Below are 11,311 nucleotides of genomic sequence, written 5' to 3' on the forward strand. Positions count from 1 at the left end.
ATTATCCCTTCCACAGGACATTCTACTCCAGCAAATCCATATATCGGCATGTCGGTTGGTGTCAACTGGGAGTCGTTATACCCCATCCTTAGAAAGGTGTCGTGGAGCAAGATATCCACAGAAGCACCATTATCCACAAGGACCCTCTTAACCGGGCTATTTCCTATTATCGGCGTTATGACCAGCGGGTCGTCATGGGGAAACTTCACACCCTCTAGGTCGGAATCATCAAAAGCCAATGTTACTTCTGTCCTGGCCCTCTTCGGGGCTTCTCCAACAATATGCATAACCTCTCTAGTATATGCCTTTCTGGAATTTTTGGACAATCCAGCAGCAGTTGGACCTCCAAAGATCGTGTTTATCACAGGCCCTCGAGGTCTCGGCCCTCCATAAATGGTGTTTATAACTGGTCCTCTAGGTTGGGGATTCCGCCCTTGATCATCTTGGTCCCTCCTACGATCTTCAAAGTTCTTCCTTCCATTATTATTTCTGTCTCCTCCATCTCCAGTATACTTGTTCAATCTTCCTTTTCGAATCAAAAACTCAATTTCATCTTTCAACTGCCTACACTCATCGGTGTCATGGCCAACATCTTTGTGAAACCTGCAATACTTGCCCTTATCTAGCTTGGCAGGATCAGCCTTCAAGGGCTTAGGCCAGCGAATATCTCTGTCTTTCTCAATCTCCATCAAAATCTGACTTCTGGGAGCATTCAGCTTAGCGTATTCAGTGAACTTTTGCCCAGGTCCTCCCTTCTTGGGGGTTGAATCAGGGTTTTGTTCAGTTCTAGGATATTTATCCTTAGCGATATACTCCAAATCAGTTTTTCGTTTCTTGCCTCCAGTGGGCTCATTACTTACTACGGTCTTTCTCATACTTTCTTCAACCTTGATATACTTCCCTGCCCTCTCTTGGAGCTGCAACATGCTCTCAGGGGGTCATTTGGCCAAAGACATCTTGAAAAACTCATCCCTAGTTCCTTGTTGCAGTGCTATCATGGCTACCTTATCATCAAGGTCTGGGACTTTTAAAGCCTCCTTTGTAAAACGATTTAGGTAATCTCTTAAGGATTCTTTAGCTCCCTGCACAAGACTCATAAGAGATGCTGAACTTTTCTCATGGACTCTTCCACTGATGAATTGCTTAATAAAAGCCTGACTTAATTCTCTGAATGATCCAATAGAATTTGGGGGTAGGCGACTGTACCATCTTTGAGCCATACCCGACAGGGTTTGAGGGAAGGTCCGACATTTTATAGCATCATTCACGGGTTGCAGCAGCAGTGCATTAGAGAATGTCCTAACATGATTAGCGGGGTCTCCCGTGCCATCATAGGCTTTGATAGTGGGCATCTTGAATTTCCTTGAGATATGGGCATTCATTATCTCTTCTGTGAAGGGTGGAGTTGGATCATCAGGATCTCCAAGGGGAAGGAGATTGCTTGGATCAGTTCTTGGGACAGCAGCCCTTCTTCTTACCGGACCATCCAGGTCTATGATAGGAGGAGGATTTCTCCCCCTAGGAGGTATGTGGGGTCTGGTGGCTTGGTGAGCCTCCAAATCACGCCTCAGCCTTTGGATTTCAGCCTCATGAGCCCTGATCTTTTCCTGCACTTCTTGGGGATTCGCCCCTGGGGTGCTTTGGGGGCGTTGCCTTCCATCGGCCATTGGCTCTTTTCCAGGACGCCTCCTTCTCGGGGCCACTTCATCATCCGAAGATTCGGAGTCTCTCTCAGTGTATGGACAAGAAAATTCCCGATCCTCAGGGATAGGATCCAAACCTCGTATATAGGGGGGCGACCGCCCTCGTGCTTCGCTTCGCCCAGCATATCCACTTCCTCCAACCTCAGGGTGAAGGGGCATCCCATAAGGGGGGTTAGTAGTAACAATAGTTGAATATTCATACCCGACGGGTCGAGAATTCACAGGTATATGTATTTGTTGAACTTGAGGATTCATACCTTGAATAGTCGGGGGAGTTGTCCCTTGTGGCTGAGGATGAGTTGTCCCTGTCTGGGCTTCCCCCTGAGTAGATGCATAAGTTGAATGGGGAGGAACCTCCACGGTTGATGAAATCACCTCAGTTGTCCCTGATGGTGTTCCCTCCTCCAGAGTGCTGGTTGTTCTCCGTGTTCTCGCCATGGTTGTTGTTCCGTTTTTCCCACAGACGGCGCCAAATGTTATGGATAAAAAGCTAAGGTTATTACTTGCTGTATTTATTACTAAGATTCGGGAGCTCAAGGCCTTTAATGGCTGCTCTCGTGTTTCGTAGCTTAATTCTGCCTTTACGAGATGCCTACGTATCTCTGTGAGTTAGAGAATCAAGCCAAAAAACGTAGTTCTGATTTGTGGGGTGAGACCCCTTATATAGATGTTGGTGGTCCTTGAATTGGACTTGGTATAGGAGACTTGGTGGGCAAGTCTCATAATTAGAATGGACTTTGGAGTCCTAGATAGTAGGAAACTGATTCCTTATCCTTTTAGGTCCCCTTGAGGCTTATCTATAAGGATTTATATCCTTATCAGGACTCTTCTCAACAGCTGATTTTTCCCTTATTAATTAATTACGAAATTAATTAATAATCAGGGCTTTTGGGCCTTTTTTATTCGACCAGACCTGATCTGGTCCATCAGGCTTAACCTTTCTGGTCTGAATATCAAACACCTTCTTATTGGGTCCAGCAGCCCATTATCAGGATTTATTTATCCCTATCACTTACTTCTTCGTTCTTTCTAATTCATTCACTTCAAGACTGCATCTGAACGCCGCATAACATCATCTTCAACCAACCTCCACCTTCCCACCCTTTTTTTGAACCTTGTTCAATGATCGAACTTAAAGATATGAATTGAGTGCCATTTGATGAGTAATTGAGAACAAAGGAGAGGGATATGGAAAGAATGAAGTAATGAAAGAGGAAGTCATTGCTAGTAGTAACGACTTGTCACGATCCATTGGTTCATATAGAATCCATGTCCTAGGTGTATCAAAAAATATTCTTTTCGCTAAGCGTATATAATAAAATAGATTGAAAGGGTCCACCCCGAAACCAAGGGGGTACTAACTAACAGCCAAGTCCTCTCCGAACCGCAGGAGATAGTTTCCCCATCATACGGTTCACCAACTTCACTTGCCTCTATGGGGGGCTCGATCCAGGCAGGTTCAGATCACTTACAATACACGGCTCTACGAAGAAATGGGTTGGGTTAGGATCGTTTTCAATATGATTTTTTTCCTGTATTTGTTCGATAAGAAATGCGAGATGAAAAAGGAACCCATCTTTTCGACTGGGAAATGTGAGTCTTTTTTGTCCACTTTCTCCATCCCCCTCTATAAAAATGATGAAAAAAGGGAAGGCGAGATTGCTTCTTAATTCTCGTCTTTAATCTCTTCCATCCCTGCCTCACTTGTTGTCACCTATGTTGAAGAAATATTTGGAACCCTGTAGAGAATGAAGAGGGGCCAGGGATCTTCCTCTCAATAGTGCTTCTCGAGGCTCCACCCTCCCCCCTGAATAAGTAAGGCCCCATTAGCCTGGGCGAAGATGGGGATAAAGAGTAAGGATTGAAGCCCCCTTAGCTCTGCCAGGCACTGGACAGGGGTTAGCTTTGTAAATGTGTGGAGCCAAGTGTAGTGTGGTGTAGTAGTAGGCACTTCTAGGCCCCTTCTCGGCTACTGGATCGCTCCAGTGCTTCAAGTACTACCGACCCTCTGCCATCCATTGCAGCATAGCCATGTCATGAGCGGGGGGGGGGGGCTAAGCACAGTTCTTTGAATCAAACGTTGAATGAAATCGATTCTCTTTTTATAAAAAAAATAGAAATCAGATAGGATAGCTGGATGGATCTATCTTTTATTCATATATATTACTCAAAAAAGGATTTATATAGTTAAGTAGCGTAGCAAGAAGCCCCAAATCCTTGATTTGGCCAGGAAAGACTGCACTGCTTTGGGCCCAGGAAGTGAAGGGAATGAGCTCGGCTGCTTCTCCTCCAAACTTTTTATCCGTGCCCATTTCGTATGCGCTTCGCGCGCCATTGGCGCTTTGCTCTCCTCTTATTCTTCATTGGACGGTTCGGATAGACTTCGCCGTTCTATCCCAACATAAATTTAAAAGGCTGTATCACATCGAGATGTCGATTCGTTTTCTGCCCCCAATGAGATGGGGAATTTGTAACCCCTATTTATACTTTTTGGCCCTTCATCTTTATGAATCGAGACCCGGCCCGGCTCGCGTCGTTCCAACAACCAGCGGGGAGCACCTCAGTATATGATCGTGCGTAGTAATTGAGAGTCCTATTACACCTAAGGCCAACTTCAATTCACCAAACCAAGGTTCATCTCGTGTAGTGATTATGAACTCGTACAAGGATATTGAGTAGATGGTTGATGTATCAGACTCGACCCTATCTTTCGTAGCATGCATTCCCATTCGTGTCGTAATTGATTCGGTAAGCTACGTGTCCGGTGCACGGAGAACTGCCTTCAGTCCCCCAAACTGACTTACACGTGGTAACCTTCCGGCCGCCCAACAACCTATAACGCCAGTCACTATTCCCACCGGGGCTAGAAAGTAAGCCCCACAACCCAAAGCGGCAAAAAACAAATAGAATTTGCTACAAAAGCCGACTAACGCGGGTATTCCTGCGTATGAGAATATAGTAATGGAGAAGGTAATAGCCGAAATAGGATTCATTTTGGCTAGAGTGCCCAAATCCGCTATATATTTGACACGGGTTTACCGTAATTCTGAAACTATGGTGAATGCATCTATCATCATTGATGCATAAATAAAGATACCAATTAGTAGTGATTGAATTCCTTCTATGGTTCCGCACGAGAAACCAGTACGAATATAACCTACATGTCCAGTTGAACTATGAGCTAGAAGTCTTTTTACTTTCGTTTGGGCCATGGCGGCCAGTGCTCCTAAGATCATAGAAGCAATGCTGCAGAAAAAGAAGATTTGTTGCAATGTAGCTCCATAAGAACCATAAATGGAAACACGTGAAATATTAGCAGAAATAGAGATTTTAGGCGCAATAGAAAGGAATGATGTAATCGGGGTGGGTGAACCCTCATAGATATCAAGTGCCCACATATATAGAGTCAAAAGAGATATGGAATCCGGGGGGGTGGGTGGTTTTCTTCAGGGCTCGAGAGATGGAATAGATAGGGCCTACAAGTTTTTAATTCGCCGCTGGGGAATTTACACGAAAGGGAACGACGAATTCTCAACAAAAAAGTGCTATCTGAACCGAACGTGAAAGTCATTTTCCATCAGACGTCTGTTCCCGTAACTCTACTCTTGACTTGGATTATATATCCAAAAAGGTCCGCTCTCGGCCATTCCACGCGCTGCCCTAGCAGAGGCACGGTTATCTGAAGTGGATTCCCTCTTTTGTAGTAGATGCCGAACCTGCTGCCCTATTGACTAAGAGGGGGCGGGCGCAGTAGCTTCATGGACCCCTTCTTTTCTGTTGTTTCCAGCGCTTTCCCGGGCCGAGCCGGAATTCTTTATTCTATTAGAAAGGGCAGGTAAATCCCGAAGGCTGCTATCCCAATAGGCCAGCAGGCGGAATGAGGAGAGAGCCTGCCAATCATACTGCCGCAGTCAAAAAAGCGTGTTCCCTTCAGATAAGACGCACCGTAGGCCATCCTCGGCCTTCTTCGTTTTCAATGAAAAATAAAGAAAATATCGATCTCCGAAAGCCTTTTCCTTCCCCCAACGCGTCTCCCCCCCCTCGTCGAGCCTTTCCTTTAATGGTTGGTGGAAGCATTCCCTTATCTGAACTTGGCGGACATTCTTTCCAGCCTGCCTCAAATAGGGTGGTGGGGTTGGTTTGAATATAAGCTCAAACATAATTTGAAGGGTCCTAGCTCTGCCATGCGTTCCATACAAAATATGGAAAGCAGCAGGGATGACAAAAAGAGGGCGCTTTCCTGTGTTGCACTGAAAAAAGGACCTAAGAGAATAGCGTCTTCTTTTAGCTTTCTTCCTCCCGCGCCCGCCGCCGCCCGGTCCGCGTTAGAGGGGAAGATTTGTAAAGCGGGAAAAGGCAGAGGGAGGGGGAGTACCATCTTATTATCTTTGTGATAACTTCCAGATCGAAGAAGCATTCGGAACGGGCTCCGTATTCATAAAGAGCAAATGGATCCTATCCCCTATATCGAACACTCATTCCTATCTATTGATAGAAAGATCTTCGTAAAATACCGGACTTTTCCTTTTTTTAATAATTCCTCATATCCAAGGCAGCTTATCACAAGCACCCCGCCCCATACGACTAGTTGGGGGGGGGGGTTATTCGCCTTTTGAATCAAACAAAGTAAGTAGTAGGGGCTTCATAACGACTTTCATTCTAAAGGAAAGCGAAGAACCAACTTTTCTTTTAGTCAAATAAGAGCCCTACTTCCCTCTTTGCGACCTCATCACTGAAATTAAAGGGCAAACCAATTTCTTAGTCACTGGGCTGAGCGCACCTTTGGTACTTCAGTAGGGCGAGCTGTTTGATAGCGACTTCTTTCGTTTGGTAGGGCGGAAAAAGGCTACTTCAATCTAGAAAACAGCCGGAAACTTGAGAGGGTCGCCTTTGAAAACGTTCGCCGGTAATCGAAGTGTCACTCCCTCCTTTTGATTATGTCGTGACGCTGACTGAATCCAATCCATAAACCCGGAAATGAAACAAAGTTCGTTCCCTTTCGTCAAGTAGGTAAAGTAGGCATACGAGCCACTTTTGCTTTACCTTAGACTCTATTTGAACAAAGCAAAGAAGGAGGGGGAATGGAGAAAGGAAAGGGACAAGGGCGGTCTTGCTTGGCGCGAAGGCTGCTGGTTTGGGGGTAGAGTACAGTACTAAAGGTCCTCGGACTTCCAGGCGGTTTTTCTTTTGGGCAGTTGTTCACCGTTGGATCTCGCCAATACAGCCCCCTATAGTTTTTGTTACCGAGATATCTTTTTTTCATTGTTCCCATGTATTTTTTGGGTAATCTGCTCCCATGCTGCAAACAGTCAAATATGAACTTCACTTTTCACCCTTCTTTCTTTCCTCGCGAGCAGGAAGCACACCAGCAGCACGCGTTGCATGATTCTACTATGTTTTTTGCACTTGACTGGGTGGACAGTTGACCAGAAGATAATTTCGATTCGCCCGGCCAGTAAGCGGGCAGCGTGCTTATCTTGTGTGAAAACACTACAAAGCGAGTGGCTCTTCTAGACGGGCAGCTGTGTGACAATGCTACAGAAAAAGCGGCGCTTTCGTGTAACATGCTATGGTCTCAACGCCCTTACGAGGTAGTGATGAGTTTCACGCGCTCTAAGCGTGCCCCGCGCGCGGTTAGGAAGATTGGCCGCAATCTGAGCGGTACCACCCACCCTACCCTACCACATATAGGCGGCCGTCTGTCCTACAGCCGCCCGAAAAGGAACTTCAGTGATCTTGAATAGGGATCCTACAGCGATAGATAGAATCCCCATAAAAATACCACTAGATTGAGCACCAGTGATTTCGTATCCGGTCAAAATCTTGGCTAATTGATCAAAGTGGGTAGCTCCAGTAGACCCATAGATCATGGAACAAATAGGGTGGGTAGGCCTAACCACCACACTACACGTATATATGCGAACCCCCCTCGTTACCGTACGTACGACTCTCACCGCATACAGCTCGCACAAAGACTCCTAAATCCACCCCGAGCCTTTTCTTTTATTCCACCACTCCTCTCCAATCCTTAATAAAACTTGTGTTCCCCAGGCGCGAATTAAATGGGGGTCTTTCTTTTTCGCCTATCATATGTATCGGCTTGGCTTCGTCCCAAACCAGGGGGCATTCTTGCGGGCGCGTGCGTGTAGGAAGGCCGGCGGCTCCATAAGCTAAAAGACTATGACTACAAGCCAAACCGGAAGCGACTCGCTTCTATTCTCGCTGAGATTGGACATAGATGGGGGATTTATAAATCATAGTAGTTCACCAACCTCTCTTATTAACATACGATACAATTTCACTTCACGACACGGACAAAAAAAAGAAGAAAGAGCTTCAGCTCGGTTGGCTTTCCTACGCCGACGAATGCCTCTTTTCTCTTCTCTGAAGTCTACAACAAACAAGTGGGAGAGGCAGGATTCGAACCTACATAGAAAAACTTCAACAGATTTACAGTCTGCCGCTTTTGACCACTCGGCCACTCTCCCCTTCCCGGGCCCGGGCCGGGCCCCCCTCAATGGGTTAGAAGAAGGAGGGCGTCTGAATCAATCAAAACAAGCTTATTGATTTCATTGAAGGGAACTAAGACTATTAGCTTAGCTAGAATTTTGGGAGAATCTAGTCATTTAGTCATAACAATATCTGTAAAGCAAGGGGCAAGGGTTCTATGATAGCTTCCCCTTATGTAGTCGTCGGCCTTCCCCGACCCCCCTTCGTCGCTTCTGGAGAAGCTGCGGGTTCATGAGCAAGTGAATGAATGAGCCATGTTCCTAAAAGGAGTGACCATCTTTGTTTTCTTCCCTTCCCCTATCCCTTCAAAGCCCTTGTATAGGTTGGGCGCTAGCGCTTGACTAATAGAAAAGGAAAGTAAGGCTCTTCTGCTGAATGAAGCTGCGAGCCTACCCTTCTCGAGCCTACTTAAATAGCTTACGCTTACCAAGCCTTAGGTACTCAAATAGGGCTACAGCAAGCAAAACAAGCTTTCCCCCTTCATTTGTTATGGGTCGCGCCTCACCGCAGGCACTGAATGAATGAAATGAGTGGGACTAATTCCTTCCGGCCAATAAAGATACTACTCCAGTCTTCCCATTCATTCCAAGTGGATCCTTCTTCTCCCTAAGAATGGAACAAACCAAATTCACCTATACGAGAGTGAGGAAAAAAACCAACAAGAAACTTCCCACTTTTGATGTTCCACGATTCTGCTAGTTTAGAAACTAAGGAGAAGGACAGGGGTCGCTAGGTCAGAAAAGCGAGAACTCTAAAATCTCACCAAGTAGGATATGTGTCACGCCCCCAAATCCGGGGTCAGAGGATTTGGTCGTCACTATGAAACCTCAATCGAAATTAACCTGTTAAATCAATAAATAAATGCCAGCGGAAGATAATTATCATAAATGACCCCAAACTAATCCAAGATCTTTTAAGGTTACAGTTCTAGAAACAAGATATCCAAATTCCACAAATAATTTTTCTCACTTTCTTTTAAATCTCTTTTCAATAAATTCCAACTCAAAACTAAACCCACTAGTATAACTTCGAAATGAAGTATACTAGGCCCAAATAAAATACAAAACTATAATATAATATAATATAATATAAACAACTTTACACAATAAAACTTACACTAGCCCGCAAACCCTGGATCAACCACCTTCCAAAAGCTTCTTCTTTGCTTCCTCGAATTACGCAGCTAAACAGTGCAAGCTAATCCTCACTGGAGGTTAAATTTAAAAACAGGCAAGTATGAGCGAAAGAAATGCTCAGCAAGTTAATTATAACATATATAGGGTCGTTTTGATATAAAACCGACATCTGCATCAGCGCAGAACATTTAAAATCATAATTGCTGAATCATAAAACTTTAGTTGAGAAATCCTAGATTTAATTCCTTAATTATTTTCAAAACCATTTTGATATTTTTGAGCGAAATGCTTCAGCAATACTTTGAATCTTGACGAGAATAAAGCTCGTAAAACAGTGTTTACGGAAATATCGTAAACAACAATAACATGAAACAATGATTATGGATTGAATCATAAACTTTATTCAAAACCGAACTTTGGAAATTTATACTTATTTTGCTGTCATATCAAATTAGATATCAATACGAACTTTGATGCTCACAACATTCCATACTGAAGTCAACATCATTCATCTATACTAATACCACCTTTGATATTTAACAACAACGTAAGTATCAGCATAAATCACAATCTGAATCAAAACCGCATTTTATCATTATTCCAAAACAGAAACAGTTGAGAAATTATTTATTCTATGAATATCAAAAATAATATGATAATTTAGATTAGGATCATTCTCCGACGGACGTACTATCACATGCTGATCAGCCCGTGTGATAGCACAAGGTCATGATTCATAGAAACGTGACCCCAAAAACACGAGTACTCAAACAAAAAGGCATAACTAGCCTGTGGCAAAATGGTGTCATAATATTCATATGGCACTTAGAAATAGCCCTCCGCTGGACCGTCCGTCCCGGTCACTTACGCAATTATGATCCAATCTTAAAACCTTTTACTGAAATGGGGTCATGATACTCGACACCCAAAATAATTTTATTCCCCCAATTCTTGGGTAGGAATATTCGCAACCAAATCACTTTTCTCAAAATCCAAAGCATTTATAAATCCGATAATTGGATAAGTAAAATCACTTGACTATTCTGAACATAGAATAGCAGAGGGTACTTGTGTAAACAGAATTATTTAATTTAGCGATATGTAAAACATTTATCTATTCCGAACAGAGAATAGGGAAAACAATACTTGCATAATATAATTCGAAATAAACGTCACTTGAATGATAAGTGAAGTCAGGGGTACTTGCATAATATGAATCGAAATAAACGTCACTTGAATGATAAGTGAGGTTAGTGTACTTGCCTTTGGGTTTTAGCAGTTAGTCACACTCGCAATGACGCATCTATTCTGACATTCTGTCTTAAGATATCATCGTCCTTCTATTCAACACTTGACTGATATGCTACTCCTGCAATTGCTAGAAGCCAGATACCCAATACCATTCCATTTCATTCTTTATCCAACACCTTGTCCTGATCAACTCGAATGATCCGCATCTATAATTAAAAGATATATCTTTAATCGTCTAATCGATAATCACTCGACGAATTACGCGTCAATACCCTATCGTCTACCCATACGATAGCCCGCACAATAATTAAAACAGTCAACACAAGACTTATGACCCACATATACACGTAATTCACATAGCACGTAAGCACATAACTCATGTATCACATAATTTATAACACATATGACTCGGTTCGTCAAAAGGTTCGACTCGATAAGTTTAAAACTGAAATCGGGTCAAAATGTGATTTATCTATCAATAATCGACTCAGAATAACTTGTAAAACAAGCGACCTTTCGAAACAAAATGATTTGGGTCTCGAAAGTATTTTTAATGAAAGCGGAATATTTTTCTGAGTCTGTACGCATTCGTTTCGTATTAAACGGATAAACGATTGATTTATTATGAATTTTTGAACATTTTTCGGAATTAAAACGATCTCCGAATCATTTAATAATTAAATAATAGGGTTCAAACACCCTAAAATAATT

The 11,311-nt window shown here is 43.4% G+C and overlaps 1 non-coding gene across 1 annotated transcript; it reads right to left on the reverse strand.

Moving 5' to 3' along the window:
• Positions 1-8,108: 8,108 nt before the first annotated feature.
• On the reverse strand, positions 8,109-8,191 carry TRNAY-GUA (transfer RNA tyrosine (anticodon GUA)). The gene has a single exon. It is a non-coding gene; the product is annotated as a tRNA-Tyr (tRNA).
• Between the last annotated feature and the right edge of the window lie 3,120 nt (positions 8,192-11,311).

Source organism: Apium graveolens, chromosome 8 (assembly GCF_009905375.1).
Source record: "Apium graveolens cultivar Ventura chromosome 8, ASM990537v1, whole genome shotgun sequence".
Taxonomy (NCBI): Eukaryota; Viridiplantae; Streptophyta; class Magnoliopsida; order Apiales; family Apiaceae; genus Apium; species Apium graveolens.